Raw genomic sequence first — 23182 nt, forward strand, 5'->3', positions numbered from 1 at the left:
CGGATGAAAATCCGGCGGGAAGCGGAGAAGTCATAGAGGGGGAAAGCCAAGCTGTAGAGGTGATCGAAGAAGCTGAAACTGTGTTGGAACAGGGCGACGAAGGTCAGGACACGAGTGGGACCGAAGTTGCCTCAGGAGAAGAAAGTAATTGGGAATCCGACACAGATATCGGACAAACTGAGAGTGACCAAGAGACAGTTCCTGGAACAAGGAGCGGAAAGACAAAGAGTGAAGAAGCCAGTTGGCCGGAGAGAAGGAAAAGGCCAAGTTCGGAAAGGAAGAAGGAAAGAACCCTTGCCCCGATCGCTGAAGAATCGGATCAGGAGGACGAGACGACAGATTCAGGAACTGAGAGTCCACGAAGGTCAAGAAGGGTACGTGTGCCCTGCAGAAGGTACGCCACCCCAGAGTGGACTTATCTAGCAGATGTATTGGGGACAGAAATCTGGGAGAGTGAAGAGTGTGAAAGTAACCACTCTCGATCCAGTCGTGACAGTGGAGATATGGATGTTGGCGCCTGGGCTTGAGACTGAGGGGTTACTGACTTTCACACTTCCCCGACCCCCACGTTTGAGTAAAATTCAAGATTTAGTGTTAAAAAGACTACAATTTCCAACAGTTGGTCAGCAAATGACCGAAGAAGAAGAAAAAGTTATTCGTTTTGAACTGTTAATTATTGTTGTGAAAGCTGCAGGTCCGAAAATAATTGTTGATGCATAAAAGACTTTCGTACGTATGTTATAAAGAAGAAGATAACCTAGCGCCGAGTGGAAAGAAGAATAAAATTAGGGATTACATTTAGAGGACGGAGAAGGGCTAGGGTTGTCTGCTGCTAAGAAGAGAAAAAGACATTGTGGTGAAAAGATACCTGTTGATAAAAAGCACTTTAAAGACTGTGAAAGCAAACAAGCAACCAAAGACTGAGAAGAGAACTTTCGCTGGAGAACGAGGTACGCTGTTTTGATGACATGGAGAACGGCAACCCAAACAGAAAAGCTAGATGTATAGTAGGTACACTTATAGCAATAGTGATATTTCTCATAATCATAGTAGTAACGATATCTTACATAACAGGACATGAGAATGATAAAAGAATAGCAAATGTAAAAATTGTAACGACTTTGAAACCTGCTCTTGTGGGAAGGAAGGAAGAGAGCACTGTTACACGTGAAAAAGCGTTACTTACAGATGAAGCTCGTAGATTACACATAGACGAGTCACAGGGAAACTTTAGGTCAAATGCATATGCCAAATTATTGTATGAATATATCGATGCCATGGAGGCCAAAGATTGCTACGTTTGTATGCAATTGCCGGCTTCTGTAGACGAAGGCATTAGGTATCACCATCTCCCATTGACTTATGGGATCACATGTAGTTTACTGCTTAGTATTTTTTATGGTAGAGAAGGGTTTGAGTACTACTTTTCAAATTATGATTCGGTACTGCCTGAAGTTCCGAATTATAAGCAAATGAATAAGTGGGACTACTACAAAAAGGAAGATAGACTGGCTAAATTCTTTCTTCCTTGGGATACATTAGATACATCATATGCACGTAGAAATAATCTGACTTGCAAAGTATCAGAAGTAGAGAAAAGGTTTATAGCACAAGTAGATGACCGATGCAGACGGCAGAAGATTCTAAAAATGTCAGGACAATGGAAAATAGACTGGACAGAAGAAGAGAAGGCACATAGAAAGAAAGGTAGCAATGGTCCAATAGCACTGGATAAAACGCAGAAAGGAAAGTTATGTTTAACTCGAAGCAAAACGTATTATGAGAGTGAATTTGTAGGTGAAGTTAGTTGTGAGCACTCTTTCAGATTGGAGTACTACACAAAGGATTTTATGAAAGGGATGCAAGCTATTCCGAATGTGTATTTTGTATGTGGGAGAAATGCCTATGTAAAACTTCCAGACAATTGGTATGGTTCGTGTTACTTGGCAATTGTCTTCCCCAAAATATATCATGCAAGGGATTTAGCAATGATAGAAGGAAAGGCTTCGAGGAGAACGAAAAGGGAAGTAGGAGATGCAGAAGTAGTAGGAGATGTATTTGGAGCGATGTTTCCATTGTTAGGTTTGATTCTTAACGATGTTAAGATTAGAAGGTTAGCGACAGTCGTGGATAGATTGTCTGCCAGCACTGCAAGATCATTAATGTTAGTAGAAGGTGAAATGCAGTCGATTAGAGCAATGGTTTTACAGAACAGACTTGCTTTAGATGTAATATTAGCAAAAGAAGGCGGAGTTTGTAAGGCTTTGAAAGTTCAGGAATGTTGTACTTATATTCCTGATAATTCAAAACCACTTGAGAAAGTCATACAGAACATTACACAGATTCATCGAGAAATTGAAGATTTATCAAAAGTAAATGTTTGGGAAAAAGTAGGAAATGGAGTGGGTAAGGTTGGAAGTTGGGTTGCTAATATAGGCAAAGGCATATTTTGGTATATTTTGAAGCCTGTATTAATAGTATTAATTTGTATAATTACATTAGTAGGTTTAGTAAAATTGTATAAGTGGTATAGGTCGAACCAGTTACAAAGATCGATGAGAGACCAAGAAAGGAGACTAGCTGTTCTACAAGATCAACAGTATAAAAGTCTGAGAACACTTGAATCGATAAAAAGAGGAACAGATGTAACTAGTTCGGTATAAGTGGGGTATTCAAATTGCTTTAGTGATGACTCCTAAAAGTCATCAAAGGGGGGAACTGAGAGAGCGCAATTTGAATATATAGTATATAGTAACCATATTTAGACGTATATGTTATAAACGTAGGAATGAAACGCATATCGTAATGTACAGTTGACAACTATAACGTAAAGGCCAACGAAAAGTGATAACAAAATATAGGAAATGTAAGTGTATTCATATGTTAAACATGCATTAGATTTAGAAGGCCCGTATACATGATGGGTAGATGTAGAAATGTGTATGAAATGTAGAACATGCACAGTAGAATTCGTGTATGTGTGTAACCTTAAATGTGTAACTTTACATTGGGAGAAGCGGCGAGAAATAACGTGGAAAGGTGTAAACGTGGAGAAACGGGGATAAATGTATAGGTTATACTCTATACAGTCGTATTCTATGTAGTATATATTTGATGTAGAATGTTTAAGTATAACTAAGGCTTTTGCTAAAGTACGAATATATAAATGTATGCCAAAGGTTATACTGTGTAGAGGGCTTTTGTAGGAATGCTGGAAGAGTTTAGGTCATTTGTGTTTATAACCTAACTGGTCAAGAGTTCGAAGGAGCATAGTCACATGAATGTAATTTAGTGGTTTTGTGAAGGTCGTAAATAGCTTGATGTGGACATGAGAGCCGAGAAGTCTAGCACTTGTTAGAGTTAAGGTGACAATGCCGGACGGAGCTTATTGCTCGAACGTGAGGAGAGACACTTTGACTATAGACTATGTTTTGACAAGACCATTCACAGGACCTAGCAGGGTCAAGTTAAGAGACATAGAGTTAAGGCCTTGCCTAAATTCACATGTTACACGATCTGAAAGAATCGATAAATGTCGACGATGAAATGATGAAGATGACATCCAAAGGAGAAGGGTCAACTTAACGGACGACGCAAGGAGTGGACCAATGGAAGAAGCAGGAAGTTGACATCATCGGGGAAAGTCCGTGGTGGGCGTCAAGGGGCGTTCCACCCACATGGTGATTGTGTATTTTAGGGACAGCACCCCGGGGATAAGATAGCGAACAGCCCAGTAGGGAGCTCAGAGAGAGAAAGGCAAGGGTAGATGCCTTGAGCAGATGCGCTGAGAGATCAGAGCGCAAGGGAGCAGTAGGCCGAGGACCCTTAGAGAGCGGATGGGTAGGCAGATAGGGTACTGCTTCTGAAACTTAAGATTTCCTTTAGAGGCTAAAGAGAGTTTGAACTTCTTTGGAAGCCAAACTGCTGACACCTTTTCAGGGAAGAAACTTGCGAAGTAGGATCGTCACATAGCATAGAGTAGGGACAGATTAACTTGATGATAATTTTTATCTTACTGCAGATAACGTAGAAGGAACCACTTCACACCGAAGCTTAAGCAGCTGATATTTAATTGATTTTGTATTTTGTATATTTTGAGATTTTATCCTGAGTGGATTGTATCGTATTCAAATTAATCTTTATATAAACTTTTGAAACTTCATCAGTTGTAAGTGATTCTTCAGAGTGGCGTCAGTTAATGGGGTTTGTCTAACCAATGCGGGGGTGGTCTTTTCCTCAATGACAGATATAAGCGGTCCAAAACAGATGAATGAGATTCTTCATTAAATTTATCATAATCATAAATTGATATCAAAATCTCGTTCCCCGCATTGCTAAGGGATCAACAATTTAAAAATCAGTACAGCTAAAGGAATTCATATAGAACAGGATGTTATGCTTGATCGATTATCAACACCGTCTTCTTCAGCCTATCCTTCTTCAAGAAAAAGAAGGCCAGCTCTTCAACTTCTCTTAATCGCCTTCGAGATGTTGGTGGGCCTTGACCACCACTGTGGGAGTTATGAAAAGACAGGCTTTACAAAACATAAAGGATTGTTGCTAGCTGTCAAAGCGAGGAAGATTAGCAAGTTAGAATACAGTGGGCACTGGGGAAGGGTAAATCACATCTATTCAAACTCCTACAGTACTGCTACCTGTCTCCATCATATGAAAATATATTTTTTAAAACAAGATATTTTTTAAAACAAGCCTCTTGTTAATCCCAGCCAACCCTAACCCCACTATGTAGGGTTCCACAACTAGTTCTGGGTTGTTGCACTACCTCAAACATTGTTTGGGATTACTTCAAATTTAGGAAGATTGGTAATCCTTTGCAGATGGTGAGCCTCCTATCTAGTTTTCAGAGCTAGATTATCAGGGTATACTAATATCGAGAACAACATATTGAATACAAAATATCAAAAAGTAATGATAGAGCTGCTATTACAAACTCCACATATATGTACCATCACAATATGCATATCTTCAAGGAACATAGGGGGTCATTATGATGGCAGAAGCTCATTACCCACCGCCAAATTAGGAAGGTGGTGGGTATCACGTCGGACGCAAAGTCCGTCCGCTGCTTGGCGCCAAAGGCAATCACACCGATTGCTTAGTGGACGGTGCAGGGCCACTGAAATGGTGGAGGTGCTTAGCAGGCCCCCTCCACCAGATCAGAATGTGGGTTCAGGAAGGCATCACTGCCATGGGAAGGCTGGCGGGGATTGGGTTTGGGGGCCCGTTGTGGCCCTCCCTTGATTGGTGGGGGTGTCACTGCACTGGGGAGTACCCATGGTACCCCCCTCATTTCCACGCACCAAGTGGCAGGCACTGCGTGGTGCCTGCCATGTAGTGCAGATAAATGCTTTGCACGCAGCAGCACTGCCTGCAATTTGAAAAGCCCAGGATGCGCCCTCCAGTATGGCAGGCGCATCCTAATCTCAGTGGTGGGAACGGCATATGTCTGGCAGGCAGTCCCATAGATATGGAGTTAGGATTAGTAAATCTATATTTTCTCGATATGCATGTACCTTTCAGTATTTCGAACAACAATATTTTGTCCACAATATATTCTAGTATCATGATATTCATAACCTTGATATTCAGTAGCACAATGATTGCAGCTTAGACAAATTGTGATTCAATATGCATTGGGGAAACCAGGAAGACATTGAAAGCAAGGCCCAGTGGGTCATTTGGGAACACAACATTGTTTGGGCAGGACATGAAAGAAAAATGGCTGCAGGTACAACTCCAGAATCCAGTGTAGTCGGAGAAGATGATGATTATGATGGTGATGTAGACAGTGGTGTATCATCCACCCATATCTCTGGACATGTAGCCCTGCTGCTCATGGCCTTTATTCAGCGTAAGTAACCTCTAGTTGGCACAATGAAAATTACATTTTTGTGATCACCCTAAAGCACCAAAGCAATGCACCTACACAGAAATCAAGGAGGAACACTCATAAAACTTACAAAGCATCATCATGGCTCTGTTATTCAAGAAAACAGCACACCCAGAAACCACTGACTGTTGTTTTTTCTACAATGAGAAGTTGGTATCAATGTTAGTGCCTTTTTTAATGGAAGGAGAAGGGATCCTGCTATTTGTGGCAAACATTTGTATAAAATAGAAGACATGTAGCTGGACCAATTTTATACCTCTCAACGTGCTATACCTTCACAATTGCAGTAGTGTTGTCTGTGCCATGCAACATGATGGTTAGTTCCTAATTTTCAGTTTTGTCCATTGCGTCCAATTAATTGTGCAAGACTTCCTCAAAAGGAAAGAAAACAATCTATGGATTTCCGATAGCTGCGTGTCTTCGGTAAAATTAATTATTTCTAGGTACATGCCATCATACAGGAGCTTCTCACCCACTGAAATTCCAACTTTTACATGCTGCGACACCAGCTTGAGCAGCACAAGACTTGCTAAGTGACAAAAAGAAAAGGAGCCTAGTTACTCAAGAGCAACATGCTTCAGGGAAGCTTACCACTTGGAAGCATGGACTCAATTTTTAGTGTATGCTTGGAGTGATCCTGCTGGGGGAAAGGACTTTGGGAATGATGCTACACGGAAGAATTTTGAAATAAGTAGACATTTATTTATTTATTTATTTTTTACATTTGTAAGGCGCGCAGATACCCACAAAGGGTTTCCCGGCGCCGATACTGTGAAACTGAGCTGCACCTTTGAAGAGAGGAGGACAAACTGACAGTTATTTGTCAAAAAGCCAGGTCTTAATGCTTTTCCTGAAGCTGGAGACATACATTGTAAATATACTTGTTCCTATCTTCTCAAATTTTAGATAGAATACATTAGTAAATTATTGTGCATTATCAAATCAGACTTCCATTTCCACTGCTGCAAGATGAAAATGCAATGTTGAACGTTCTTTAATAAAACTGTGCATTCACGGCACAGCTCGCTAAAAATATAAATAGGAAGACCCGTGTGAGTGTGCCATGATGACCTCAGGTATATCACGAAGAGCTTAGCTAAACAGAAATAAGTATTCAGTGTACCAAGAATGCAAGTCCTGTTTCTAAACCTGCCTAGAATTCACTAAGGGTTTCATGGCAGGCATCTGCCATTCATGGGAAAGTAGATTTTCCCAACAAGTGCAAAGAAACCTGCCAAGGGTGCGAAGAACTCTGCAGCCATAAATCTCACTTAGAGGATGGAACTGGATGTTTCAAAAAGTGGTTTGAGAAGAGCTGGAATGTCTACAACCATATACATTTGTGGGCATTCCCAAATTCCATATTGAGCATTTCTAATCTGGGAAATGGCCACAAATGTACTCTAGCGCAGGGCTTACTTAATGTTCCTTTCAGGGTGGAAATGGGAATGGATCACCCTCAGTGTTGGTACGGGAATGGGAAAAGAGAATTTTCCAAGGGGAAAAAAAAAGGGATCTGTACAGGTTATCCTATACTCCCTGTGCAAAATTCTCCACCATAGACAACTCTGCAGTGGGAATTCGAACCTGCTGGAAAATTTAGCTGAATTTTCCAGGAAAAACCTGTGTCTGTTACAGCTTTCAAGGCGTACTTCAGGGAATGAAGGTGAATAGCAAAAAGTCAGAAAAGTATGTTCAGGCAGAGATAGAGCTCTCCACCCATACTGATGATTAAGACACCAGGTATACAAATCCAATTTACAGGTATGTGAAGAATTGTATTGAGGTTGATTGCTTTGACCTGAAGTATTTGAAGTACTCAATCAATGTGTAAATGAAGTGAAATTCTGGAATCTAACACAACATTTGTAATATACATCATTATATGTCCTTGCTCCAAAGTATATGTGGGCAGTACGATCAGGCAACTTAAAATCTGTATCCAAGAACACTACAGAAAATATCAACAAACCTGAGCCAGGCCCACCTCAAATAGAACATTACAACCAGATTCATCCTCATAACAAGAAATTCCAGTTCTTTGCATTAGAACATATGAAAGTACATTCAAGAGGAGGCAACTGAGAATCAAGTATGAGGAAACAGGAAAGCGAACTAATCCTGAAAACTGGATAACAACAATAAGGGACTCAACAAAGATGCTGAGATGCATAACTGGTTACAAGATAAGGAAAATCAGTTTCTGAAAAACTCAATTCACTCCCAGACACCAATTAATGAAAGACTATTGTCTTTTTTATTACCTTGACATACACTAATAAACCTTTTCTCTACCATCACCTAAGGAGCAATTTTATTTAATCAAATTGGGTCTGATTTTAGGTATTTTAAGGTATACCCTACACCTTGAGAGGGATTTCTTGTAACTGGGCATTGTTGTTAATTACCACTACTGTAACCTAAAAATGTGGTAGATTAAGTTACATGGTCCTGACAAATTTCCCAAATCATATCAATCGATCAGGGTATTGTAAGTGCACTACTCACCCGCAAGGGTCTCAACGTACTGGGGGGGAGTGAGCAGCTCTATTCAGTCAAAGAGCCTGATGTTGATTGGAAGCTCGTTCCAGGTCTTGGCTGCGATGAAGGAGAAGGCCAAGCCGCCGTCCATTATGGGCGCGTAGGCTTGGAGCTCGGCCATGGACTTCCTTTACAGATGGTGTAATGGAGGCGTGAATGCTGATCCGGCTCTCCGGGACATCGTTTTACGGTGTAGGAGTTATGGTGCGGCTCAAGGTATGGGCAAGCGCCCAGAGTGTGGATTGTGACATGGCTCGGCGCTGAACTGCAGCTGAAGACGATGTGAGGCCTACTTCCACAACGGAAGCTGAGGCCTTGAATGATGGACTGGCTGTAGTGGAGGTGGACGATGGACGGAAGTGAAGCGTTGAGCGGGTGGGGGGCAGAGCAGTGGGGCTGTCTCCATCGATAGTGGGGCAAAGACATCCCTGGAAGCCCCACGTGACAAGGGCCACGGGTGGGCTTGGGGATCGGCCACTCGGCCGTATACTGTGTGCCACTAATGCCCCCGCAGTGGACTAGCAGTCGTTCTCCTGCTCCATTTGTACTTGGCAATTGAAGGCTTCCCCTTTTTTTCTCCCAGTGTTTGATGCCCGCTTAGGATGCCAACACGGGCAGTATAGTGATGGCTGGGCCGGGCAGGCCATAGTGGGCTTGGAGTAGCCTACCGTATATGGCTTAATGCATCTGTTGTCCTGCTCCACCTGGTGCAGACGGCTATGCTCCTGGATACGAGCTGTATGACTGTGCTACCTGGTATGGGCTGTTGATTAGCCCTGGTTAATTGTTTTTTTTTTTACTTCTGGCATGACGTTCCTGTGTCCCCAGCATGTGTGGTGCATCCCGTGTGTATTTTGTGCATGATATAAGGCTGGCTTCTGGAACACAATCAATCTACTCTATTGGGTGCATCATCGGCTGGCAACTCCCGCGCTGAGACCTGTACCACACAACACAGAGGTGTATCTAAATTCACGTGTGGGGCCTCCCCCATTACTGATTTCTGGGCTGACCATTGCAGGGTGTTGGAGTGCCTGGGGCCGCAACTAGTTTAAGCCTTGAGGCAATGGGGCATAAGGACCGCCGACAAAGCACACTGCCATTTAAGCCCGCTGGTGATAGCACTGCCACGCACCATCCCACAATGGCGAAAGGTGGCGTCATGCTTGTGGCTTTGGGGTCTAGGCCTGATGACCTAATGATGGAACTGCAGGCTGGATTTAAGGCATTAGACACTCGTATGATGCCCTTGATAGAAGGCTGAACTCAATGGGGGCCCGTTTGGACTCACATGAAGGGCGCCTAACAGTAGCGGGGGTAGAATATCCGATTTGGAGAATGGTGCAGCCCAGATAGCGAAGAGATATGAAGGATGGAAAACTCCTTAAATCTGTAACCCTTAAGGACAAAGACTTAGAAGCGTGGGGGCGAAGGAACAACATTTGAATAATTGGTGTGCCCAAATCCACCAACAAGGGATGCCTAGACCACTTTGTGAAAACGATTTTGACTGACATGCTTGGCAGTGATTCCTTCACCAACACCTTTGTTGTCGAGCGGGCCCACGGTATTTTGCAGCCGCAAACCAACCCAGGGTGCCCGCCTAAACCATCATTGCCCCCCTCCTCAACTTTAGGGACAGGGATAGTGTGCTAGGACTGGCGAGAGAAAAGGGCCAGCTGGTATGGCAGGCCTCGAATATTTCCCTGTACCCATATTTCACCGCCGTGGTTCAAGAAGCCCACAGAAAATAAACTGGTAGGAAGGTGGCCCTTCGTAAATTGGGTTTGCGGTACGGATGTTGTACCCGGCACAATTGAATGTGGACGTCGATGGGCAGTCCAGAGTTTTTGATTCCCCGCACGATGCTAAAGAATCTTGCCAGAAGTACTCTAACACTGCCAGGAAGAAAGGCACTCTATCGCCACAGCACACGCAGGATATAACGGATATTGAGGACGGTCAGATCGTAAAGCATTCGGGTAAAGAAAGAGCACGAAAGTCTGCCCACTGGCTCCTGGACATAGACACAAGCAAGCAAAAATGGGGAAAAACATCAGTGCAGCTAGTGACAGACCAGACCCCAATTAAGATCACTACACACAGAAGCGACCAGAGATGTATCGCACAAAGTAAAACCCGAGAAAACGTGCAATCCAAGCAAAGTATCCAAGCAGTACAGGCAAAGAGAAGGGAAATGAGGGAAGAGGCCTACACTGGACAGGAAACAGTCAGAAACACAAACAACCCAGTAAGTAGAAAAGAAGACCTTCAACAGGCCCCCCCTGGAAGTCAAAAAAACATCCTGGATGACATCGAACCTATACTGTAATTTATCCCTGAATACGTAACAAAGGGTAGACAGGACATACTAAACAGAGAGAACTTCATAAAATAATTAGGGCAATACCAGAATTAAGTGGAATTGTCTCCCGAGACATTATAGCAGTGGAGTTTCTTCAAAACAAAGACAATCCAGACATAGAAGACTCTGTGATCACCTGGGCATCAAAGGAGTTAGCAGCTAAGATCTTTGCTAACAGTCGATCATTTGAGAACTGGGGAATAACCCTGAAGCAACACATGTGCCCAAGATATTCATATCCTCTTTTGAACAGTCTATCCTTTTCAAGGGGGGAAGAACCACCAAGCCACAAGCAATTATCGTGCCCCCGTGGAGCCCGTGCAACATCCCAGGAAAAAAATCTGGATTCAATGCACAACCATAAAAATTAGACAAATAAAGGAGGGCCTCTTCGGGTTCTTCAGGACTGGCCATGGATCTCAACGGCATTAAGCCAAAAGAAATCCTAGAAATGACGCAAAGCTACCCCCAAGGACATGTAACCAGGAACATTATATGGAAAACAGTCATCTGGAAAAGATCAACATGTGTTCATGGAACGTACATGGATTCAGCGGCATGGACCAGGACCATGAAACACAAACCTTCTTCCAAAATCAAGACATAATTCTCTTACAAGAGACCTGGAACTTAACTTACCCCGCAATTCCGGGGTTTAGTGAACATCATATATTAGCAGAGAGATTGTCCAACTATGGGCACCCACGTGGAGGTCTATCAATATACGAGTCACAAAAATTTAACTGGCAAATAGAGGAGCAGGATGTGGGGCTGAGTTGGGTTCAAGTAATAAAAATCATCATTAAACCTCAGCTGCAATTGCTTTTTATAAACATTTATATTCATCCTGACTGAGAATCTAAAAAAGAAAAAAATGCCACGCTTACCAAACTAATTAAAGCCTTACGAAAATCAAATAACCAATGCCCACTGATAATATCAGGGGACTTTAACAGCAACTTAATGAGTTACAGTAAAAGTAGATATACTCAGGACAAAGGTCCAGTAGAATGACATGAACCAGTTTCATTGCGCAAATTAGAAACAATGGGCTTAACAATCTTAAAAAGCAGAAAAAATGGAAACTTGCCGTTAGCACCAACTTACTTGAGCGGTAAGGTTAGGTCAATAATTGACTTCACGATAATAAGCAACAGCTTAAAACTCGCCATTGAGGACTATACTATAGTCCAGCGCACAGAAAGTGACCACTTACCTCAAAGTACACGGATGAACATCGCAGTAACTCGGACTGAAAAAATAACCTCAATAATGCAACAGCCTGAGAAATGTAACCTCCGAAAATAAAAGATGGCGGGGAGGACAAACGAAAGACATCCAGGCCACAGCAAGTAACTTTATTACAAAGCTCAAGCACCAAAAAAGCGGGGACCATCTAAAAAACTGGGAAAACCCGGTAGAGAACCTGATCCAAAAGCACTCCGCACCCCCAGCAACCGAAAGAGGCACAAAAAATGCAGAGAGAACCCTGGTATAACAGCGACCTAAAATACGAAAAGAGAAACGTTGCCCGGGAATTACAGATCCAACTGAGAAAGAAAAAACAGGGAACCAATTTAAACAATAACAACATTAGGAGTTTAAGAAAAAAATATCGGAAAAAGCTGTGGACTGCTAAGGCCGAGTACAAAGAATCTATTTGGGTAAAACTCCTACTTGCGAGCAAAAAGCCAAACTCTTGGGACTTCTGGAGCATTATTAACAACTTAAACAAAGGTGAAGCATTTCAACAGGACCCCGGAATTGGTGATGGCTTCTGGGTAGATCATGTGAGGAACCTTTATTTAAGAAAGGAACCATTTGACAAAAGAAAAGAAGCAAGGAGTAATAAATGACAAGAACTTTTGATGTCACTGTGTCTCTCCCTACACTTCCCTCCCAATTTGTGGTATCCTCCTTGTAATTTGCTTGGCTCCCAGAATCTGGCATAGGTGCAAGTGGTAACTGGATCAGTATTACCTGTTGCTGTGGCTTCCTTGACACCCCATTCTGCGTCTGTGGATTCAAATTCTCACTTTGTACAAGGTTACTCAACACAAATTTACACTCGTTCCTCCAATGCCCTATTTTTCCGCACCCGTGAAAAGGAAATTTCTTCTTGGCCTCCACCCTGTTCAGTCTACCTCTTGGTTTACCCCCATTTCCATCTCCTTGATTATAATTATTTTTCAATTGGCTTAACTAAAGTTCCTGTTGCTCTGCTAATTTTACTTGTGCACACATTACTTTTTCTTCTAAATTCTTTCGTTTATTGTCAATTCAATCTCCACAATATTTTGCATTCTTAAGTATTTCATCTATCGGCTTGGCCTGCCAACAGATTTTATGGTCTTTAATCATTTGCGAAAGTTCTGGTTTTAACCCTGACACAAATCGATAAAGAAAATGGGTCATGTCTTTCATATCTATGCTTTCCAAACCACTGTACTGCTTGAATACCTGAAAAAGCATTCATAATATGCATGTACTGATTCATATTTATTTTTGGTAGTTCTGTCTATTCTTGTCCAGTCAGTTTCTTTTGGGGGTACCTTTCCTTTCAAGAACAGTATTACTTGATTATATTTTTTCATGACTTCATCTGACGGGGCTCCTGTCTTCGGGTCTCTAGGGTACTCATCATTAGGCCAATCAACCGCTATTTTACATTCTGTCCACACATCCACAGGAACCACAATGTCAAATAACCCATCTAAATCTTTTAGCAGTACTTTTGAAACTTTTACAAATCTCTCTACTTATCTGTACCACTCTACAGGTTTCTCTCTGAGTTTCGGGAAATCGTTTGTAAATGACAAAATATCCTGTTGGGACCATGGGGCATGCACATAACCTCCTCCAGATACTTCTCACATTGAGCACAACCTTTCCACTTTTTCTGGTTCTTTTAATAAATGTTCATTTGCAATATTTTTCGCTTGTGCCTCCTCCTTTTTCTTTGCCCATCTATGTTTCCATTTGTCTAAATCACCCAACTTCTGCAACAATGATAGTAACTCCTTGATCTGCACTTTATGTCCTGACACATTCATGTTTTCTAAATCTTTGTCAGAAAATTCAGCTCGGTAAGGTTTCTGTAAGACTCTGGATTTTCCAATATCGATTCCCATTTCAGAAGCCAAACTCATTAACTTTTCATGAAATTTTTTAGTATTTCGAGTGATACTTCAACATATAAACAACAACTCATCCTCACTGAGAGTGTTTAACCTGTCTAATCCCACATTTCCAGCCATCAGCTCCTCTAATTCGACTCTTAATTTAAAAATATCCAATACCTTCGGCTGAGATTTTGGTTTTTCTATTTCTCTGGACCATCTCTCTATTTCTTCTGGGGTTACTACAGTAGCACTTCTTGTATATGAGGATGTTTCCATCGCACATCTCTAGAAGTTCCAGGAGTGTTTTTCCTGATAGAATCACCCACCGGTTCTCTTATAGGTAAATCCATCTGGGAAATCACTGACTCACATTCACTTGCTTGATCATCAACTATCAAGGGTTCTTTTCTAGGTTGCACTACAGGTGTATTTAAAACAGGAGGTCTAGGACAGGACTGTTTCTCTCCATATAATGGAACAACTGGACCTTTGGTTACCGGAATGGTCAAGGCTTCAGGACTCATATTTAGCTGTGAAATTTTCTGAATTAATTCACTTCTCTGTTTATTTATGACTTCTCTATCCCTTTCCTGTAACACGTGCTCTAACAAAGTTTCATGTACTCCTTGTGGAACCAAAGGTGGATTTAAGAATGGGGCACTAGGGTTAACTCTATTTGCTTCCTCATGGTAAGGTGGCAGACTTTTCATTAACAAATCCTTCAAGTAGTCTTCATCTGACTCACCACTAATCATTACACTTTTCGTTTTTTCTGTGCATTTGCTTCCTGATGCTTCCTCTAAAGTCCTTACAGGATATAATCCTTCTACTAACATAGACTGTCTCCATTTCTTCATTTGTTTATCTCTTTTCTCTTTTGGAAATATGGGATAAAATTTACTCCAATTCCTATCGCTTCTGGGTCTATCTCGCTCGAAAGCCTCAGTCTCCCATTCTACTAATGCTTCGTATTGAGTTAATCTAGGTCTGGGATCTAATTCAATCATGCGTGTTCTCAAATTGTACAAAACTCTACCATTAAAGATACCATGTTCTGGAAATGCCAAAATACCATCATCTTTGGTATACTCAGTCCAGTTCTCTAACCACACACAGGTGTGGTATCCCCTTTCTGCCCATCATGTATGATGTGGGTGTATTCGGTGGAGAAATAATAATCCCTTCTCTAGTTTAAATTGTTTTGTCCTCTTTAAATAAATTCTTAATCTTTTTAAATAGCAACATTTTCCTCTCTCCTCCGTACATGATATACGGTCTTTCCCTTATGTACTGCTCGTGCACAAAACCGAAGTACCTCCTATCAGGTCTATTTCCTATAACTGTTGGATCTAAATGCCACATATAATTTGCACCAATACATTTTATATGCAGCTACACTCAATTGTTTACCAAATGCTTCACCAATACCAGCACGTTTCCTATTTTCAAGAACCAATCAGCGATTTGAATTCAAATTTCACACTCCCGCACTCACCCCTCCTTTACAATTTAGTACCTCAGCTGCACACCCTCTGTTTCAACCAATAACAGTGCGGCTCTGAGTGATGTCAGCGCAGCTCCGCAACTGGCTTCCTCCTTTGCAAGGTAATACAAGAACTTATTTCTTTTCACTTTTAAAAATGCAATATTAATTAACAACGTAAAAACATTCGCCACTGTTCCTAAGTGACTAAATTCAAAGGAAAGATGATTTTTTTTACTGCGAGTAGATCCCTTCCGCCTCCTCTACTTACAAGCATTAGAGAACCTCTTACTCCCTCGGGCTTACTCTTTCTGGGTGATATAAGACAAAGTTTCACCAGCAAACTCCTTTGCTATCATTTTTCATATATTTATACAGAAAAAATCCCTAATCAGTGCTTCCAGTTTTACCTAACCATGCACTTACTTCCTTAGGCAAGTGACCTCAGTGCAAAGTGGCTTCGATTTACCACCCGGGGATTCCAAAACCTTTCATACAACAATACAAACAGGTTTTGGATAATACATAAAAATCAATACATAAAAAATAATCAATATAATTCCATCAAGCAACTAACTACCTATCTTAACTATAAAACGTAACCATACAGCTGCTACCAAAAATACTGATAGAGCACGGGTTCACCTGCCCATAAATTTTACCATACTCACCGGGGCACATAAACACATACACACTTTGAACAGGTAAACCTACGGTATACCAGTTATTTAATTTTAACCTTTAGGACCTATACGTTGACTTACCAATCCTTGTCACCGGTACCTAAAGTTCTAAGGGATCAAGGGAGTTAGCAAGAAAATAAGTACCATTAAACATTTGCACTCATAAAATAACAACAGACTCGGGAAAGATGTAAACGCTTTATCTAAATTATGTTTTAAATGTCAATGTCCATACTAAATTTGTCAAGGCTTGATCAATCAAAATTAATATTAAAATAAGATGATGTGAGATTATCATGAAACGATCTTTAAGCATTGAAATACAGGAAGGGTAAGAAAAGGGAAACAGCACAATGAAATACCCTTACAACTTTTATATTTACAGAGAATGGTGTGAAGACCAACCCTGGCCACGGGCTGGATAAACGATAGGACCCAAGATAATGCAGGTGCCAGCAGGATAGAACAGGTGCAGACCAGAATCAGGATAAGTACGGACCAAATTGGATCAGGACAGGACTACCGCAGGTCAGGACTGGCACCCACATCTACAGTGCAACGCCTGCGTCACACCCCTCACTGCAGCTAACAGTCGGATCCCAATTGGGTTAACAAATCTTCTCCCCAGGAACCCCGATTGGGTTATCGATTCTTCTGACAGAGTGCTTCATGCCTGCGCCACACCTCTCACTGCAGCTAACAGTCGGACCCCGATTGGGTTAATGAATCTTCTCCCCAGGACCCCCGATTGGGTTAACAAATTTTCTCCCCAGAACCCCCGATTGGGTTATCAAACTCCTTCCCAGAACCCCGATTGGGTTATCGATTCTTCTGACAGAGTGCTTCACCAGCACCTCTGCTCCCAAATCTTCTGACAGAGTGCTCCGCCAGCCCCTCTGTTCTCGATCGCCTATTGAGTGCGTTGGGTCAGTGACAGGTCAGCTATACGGACAAGTCGAACACACTAACTAGCAAAGCCTACCTTAGATATACCATTTTCCAGGGCAGTGTACCACCCCCCAATGTTGCAAATGTGTGAATTCCCTCAACTTGATTGGTCAAAAGACAAGGAGAGGTCATCACACCATACCAGTTATGAGGTCATGCTCTTCAATATTCAGATTTATGTTCCCGCCCAATATTTTATTTTCCCATGCACTTTTATTCCACCCGGGAAAGATTGTTTCAATTACAAACACAATGTATAATTTGACATCCTCTTGGAGGTTCAGGAGGTCGAGTTCTCAGGAACATCTTCTAGCAAGGCAGGACTTGGCAGGATTTCAATGCCAGTGCTTCAAGAATGTGTGCTTCTCTGCATAGGCGCAGTTTCTCCCAAGATGGAGTTCAGAATTACATGTCAGGCCCAAAATACGATACATGTAAAAGTAGAAAAGAAACAGTTTTAGAACAAGAAATAAATGAATGCACTGTATCCCACTTATCTCTACTCTATTCCCATTACTTTATTTTAACTAAAGCATTAGTCGTTATGCAGAACGAACAACTTAGTAAAAACAATTGTGCAAGCGTTAGCACATGAGAACATAGAGCAGCCATCTTTAGTTCTAGTGCGTAGAAGCAACAATTCCCGCGTTCCGGGGCCATATTAGATCACTCGAGTTACTATTAGTAAAAGCACATAGACAAGCTTCCCCAGCTTACTAGAAATGTTGTGTTTTGCATTGTTAATAAGACAAAACATGTTTAGTAGTGTATTACAGTTTATTTCGAGAGAGCTGAGTCCAAGCAAGGCGCTTTAAGTGCGAAACCTTGCTCCATCAATGGGCAAAACTACCTGCAGAAAAGACCAAGACCTTGGAGGTACAATGGGACCCCTGAGTGATGCTGAACCAGCATCACAGGCACTTTGGGCAGCTGAGAGTCTAACAATGCAAGATGGTGTACTGATTATCGCATCCTCCCAAGAGCCATTGGAGACTAAAATTAATGACCTATCATCTGATCTAGCCCTATTGCATGATGAACACAGGCGCCTCATGGAGAGAATCACTGCAACTAAGCGAACATTAGCAGACCTACCGTTAAATTCACCTCAGCCACTGAGAGGATGACTAAAATGGAGTTTAAAATTTGCACACTTGAACTGCGGGCAGACGATGCCAAAAATTGCTCCTGATGTCACAATATTAAGGTGGTGGTTTTGCCAGAAAAACCTGAAGGCTCCCGCATGGTAGATTATGTGGAAAAATGGTCAAGGGAGGAGATCCACTGGAAGAGCTTCCCACCTTCTTCACTCTCAAAGAAGCCCACAGAGAACCAACCAATTAACCATCAGGAGTCGTATTTAGCTACCTTAGAATGTCTGCAGTACACATGAGGGTGTTGGAGGAGCGGGGGTAAATAGAAAGTGAATACACAGCTTAGCACATCCGATCTATACTACAGATGGCAACCCCAACAACCTATAAGTGCCTCTTCTGGAACATTTGCGGAATACATATTTTGTCAAAGGGCTAAAAAGTACTTTCTATTATGAACAGGAGGGGTATTCGAATTGCACTACTGCTGAAAATGCACCTAATGGCTACAGAGGGAAGGGTGCTCCAGTGCGGCCTGAGAGATCAAGTATATTACACCACATACTTGGTTATGCAAGGGGAGTCCTAATATGGATGAAGGTGGGGGTAGTGTTTCAGTGCCTTAGCACCCTGATCGATCTGGAGCGTAGGTACGTGGTTGTATGGGGACATCTGGATGGCAGAGGCCTCACAATTGTAAATATTTATGCTTCAAATGCAGATCAGAGCACCTTTTTGATGGTTTATCGAGACCATTGGCACCATATCTAAGTAACCCAACCTTTGTGGGAAGAGATTTTAACTGTGTGGCGGATACATAACTAGATAGGACACACCCTCCAATGGGGGACTACCAAACTAATTGCACTATCAAGCATTTACAAAATGGCAGTGACATTGGTGGCTTATTGACTCCTAGAGACAAATGCACCAACAAGGATGGGCCTATTCTTTCTTCTCTAGTCTCCACAAAGTCCATGTCCGGCATGACACATTTGTTTGTACTCCGGATGTCCACAGGTCAATACATTTAGTTGAGTATTTAGCCTGCATAATCTCAGACCATAACCCCACACTACTACATCTCAAATGGACCCACACTCACTCTTCTATTCCCACCTGGTGATCAAAGCCTGGGGCTCTAGAGGACCATGTATTCCGAGAAATAATTAGAGGCAAACTGACTCAAACATTTGACGATAATGCTAACATGGCACCCTCTCCCCAAATGTAGAGAACGCCTCTAAAGTAGTCCTCCATGACCATTGCATTGCTGAAACAAAGGGAGGCAGACATACCTTACTGGGAGATATACTAACAGCAGAGGAACACCTGAGAGATAGTAAAAAACTCAGGCCAGGGCATCCAGAGTTACAATCTGACCTCTTGGAGGCTAAGGAGGATGTAGCGACCCAGACTGACCGGCTCAGGTACATTTATTTCAGACAATACATGCTGAGCGAGACAAGACGGTATCACTCCTGTCCTGGTTTGCTAATCAGAATAAACAATGCTCACCTATCACGGAGCTGGAAACAGGGGGAGGGAACAGAATATATTCCCAAAAGGGCATAAATGCCTACTTTGCCCAATATTACTCGAACCTCTACAAAAGTTATGTTATGTTATGTTATGTTAATAACTTTTATTAGGCGCACAGCTGCCCCAGCGAAGGGGCATCCTGGCGCCTGATCAAGTGCCACAACACAACAAATCGATGCTGGAAAGAGAGGGGATCAGTCAGCAGTAACGAACAGATGAGTTTTTATGGCGCGTCTGAAGAGAGTCAGGCTGTTCAGGGCACGAATATGGACAGGAAGAGAGTTCCACAATCCTGCCGCCAGAACTCGAAAGGAACTACCTCTCATCCTACTCAGTCTGAACCTGGTCTTAGTCGCCAGATGAAGAGATTCCGACCTGAGAGCCCGCGTGGGAACATAGGGGGAAACAAGACCCGCAAGGGCTGGAGGAGAGGAGAGTTTCAAGATCTTAAATGTTAGACAGAGGGCCTTGAATTTAATTCTCTGTCAGCCAGTGAAGAGAGGTCAAGACTGCAGAGACAGAACAACGTCTCGGAAGGCCAACAATGGCCCGCGCCGCGGCATTCTGCACCCTTTGCAGCCTAGTAGCCTCCGCCTGATTCACTCCAAGCAGCAGTGCACTCCCATAGTCCAGCCGAGAGAGAATGGAGGCTTGGACCACCAGTTGCCGAGTAGGGGGGTCGAAGAATTTGAGGACTGGTCTCAGTCCTCGCAGAATACCATAACAGGTAGCTGCAATCTTCTTTGTGTGGCTGGTAAAGGAGAGTGTAGGATCCAAAAACAAAGGAAGAGTGTCCGTCAGTAAGGCGTGAGTGTGATCGAGATAGCACGTGTAGATGTAAGGCCAGCTGTAGTTGGTCAGAAGGCTGGGCTAACTTTCAAGAAAAAACTCATTATTTCTTCAAGAAACCCTCACTCACCCTAGTGGTGACATGCTTCATCATCGGGTCCACTCGGGAGATCGAGGTCCTCCCGAGTGTGCTACGACGCCAGGAGACTGCGGAGCAGGTTGTTGTGAGAGTGAAATGTGAAAAAAAGTGTAGTTAAAAATGTCAGCGGTTGTACCAAAAAATCATTTATTCGCTGGTCAACTTGACATATTAAAATTAAAGGCTATGTGCAGGGAAACTATCCAAAAGAAATACAGGTGTTTCCCTGTTAGGGGAAGGTCAACATGTTTCTGCCCTTTAAGTGTGTGAGTTTACAGGGCTTTCGTCAGGACCAGTAAGCGGGTGTTACCTCAACAGGTATAGGCGCGCTAAGGCCTACCCTGCCGTAGGTTGTGAAAGTTAAAAACAGTGGCACTATGTGTAAAAATAAGTGCGTGGAAATACAAACCAAAAGGCTTGGGGATTTACCTCTGTTGCGAGGAGCCCAGAAGTCTGCAGATAGGTGAAAGACAGACAGACAAACAAAACACAAAACATAAAATGAACAAATGGTCATTAATGATCATGGTTTGTTGCCATGCAACTTTAGGTGTGGCGTGATACGTGCTAACAGACCTATCAATGGCCGTGGTCGGAAGGGATCACGTTGTAGAGTGGAAGTTGTGCCCAAGAACCTTGGTGATGGGCCTCAACTAGAGCCAGGGTAGTGTGACCTGGCGCAGTAAAAATAGTGAGGTAATGCAACGGGGGCTTGCAGTGCTAAGTCTGTCCGTGTGGGGAGCCTGGTAGGCTGCCCATAATAGTAACATTACCTATGGTAAAAGTACGGAGACTTATTCCCCGAAGAGTGATGTAATGAGACAGAACTGCGTAATAGTAATGCGCAGCCCTGTTGGCCGTGAATTAGAGAGCTTAAATAGGCACACTAATTGAGAATATCGGTAGCACAGTCCTCACTTGTATTCAGTATGAACCACGCCCCATAGATTCAGAGGGGGGGTGGGAGTGACAATGGCACACCCTGTCAGGGTAAAAACAAAAACACACACAAAGGAGAGTTCAAGGAGAGTAGGCAGAAGTTTACACACACAAACACTTAGCTTATTAAGATGTCAGGTCGCTTGTACATACGCCCGCAACGCTCAGCACCCTCTCGGCACCTAGCTGTCCCCGCTGGATCTCGTGGATCACGAGCGAGGAACTAGCCCGGCGCTAAGAGAGGGAGGCGTCGGGACGTCGGCCAATCCCGAGCGTTGACTGGAACGAGGCTTGGGAAGCAATCCTCGCGTCGTCGCGTACAAATCACTGTTGCACGCCGCATCAAAGCGAGGCTTGCAACGCACGTTGTGTGCGCATGCGCGTACATGAACAAGGTTAGAACCAGATCGAGGCTTGGCACGCAAGCTGCCGAGCAAGATTCTAAAAGAGGCTTGACACGTAAGCCTGTAAAAAACGGACCGGCAGTAAGGTTCGTGAAACAGAAGTCGGCTATCATATGAAGTGTAAAGCTCACGCTAAGATCAATTGACATAGTGGATGGGTATAGGTTCAGAATAATCACGATGTTGGAGTACCCATCATCACAAATGTAATATGGGGGTTGATGATGTAATCAATCATATTTGTGTACTGTGAGTTGTAACACGGGAGTACACTCATCAATATGAACAGCACACAAAACGATAGGGGTAAGTACCCACCATCATAGATGATATATTCAAGGGTCTGTAGTATTGGCATACTGAGGGCTGTGTCCAAAAAAGCGATATCACCAGTGAAGAACATATATCATTGGTAGTGCCCTGAAGTGGAGAGAAGCACAATATTAGTGTTTCAGAACGCTGGCCCAAGGAATTTGGTCATTTAGACCTTGATTGTGTGTGTTAAGTCTGTAGACCCAGCGCTGCTCTTTTTCAAACAAAATATTCTCTCTGTTCCTGGGGTTGTTGACCTGTTCTATTACTGTCCAGGTCATATCATTGGGGGTATGATTTGCCTGCAGAAAATGCTCGCTGAGTTTGGTCGTTACTTTCTTGCAGCGAACATTGCTGCGATGTTCGCCAATGCGGGTCTTCACTTTCCGAGTTGTCATGCCCACATATCTCTTGGCACACGGGCAAGTAATCAAATAAATAACATGAGTGGAATTGCAGTTGGTATGGGACATTTGCGTCCATATTTTACCCGGTTCCAGATTTAGCTGTTTTGTGTGGGTGGTTAAATGACAGACACTGCAGTAGGCGTGGGCGGAAAATCCGTTCCGCTCGCGGATTTTGCGGATTTTCGGGAAATCCGCAATCCGCGAGATTTGCGAATTTCCCGCAAAATCCGCAAATCCGCGAGCAGCGGATTTTGCTCGCACTGCTCGCACTGTTCGCGTGAGTTCGCGCCCCGCGAATAAGTGCCAAATTGCAGAAATACGATCTTAGCAAAACTGAAAGTAACTACTTACCAGGTTCAAAAGTTCAGGCTCATCATTAGTAGCCATTTCCTGGAGTGCTTCCTGAGGGGCCCCTCCAGAGTTCAGTTGCCAGTTGAAACTATTATGTGACCCTGCTCTGAACCTCAGAATAGTTACACATATGCCACAAAGGTCCTGAATTA

This window comes from Lissotriton vulgaris, chromosome 2_1 (genome assembly GCF_964263255.1).
Source record: "Lissotriton vulgaris chromosome 2_1, aLisVul1.2, whole genome shotgun sequence".
NCBI classification, from domain to species: Eukaryota; Metazoa; Chordata; class Amphibia; order Caudata; family Salamandridae; genus Lissotriton; species Lissotriton vulgaris.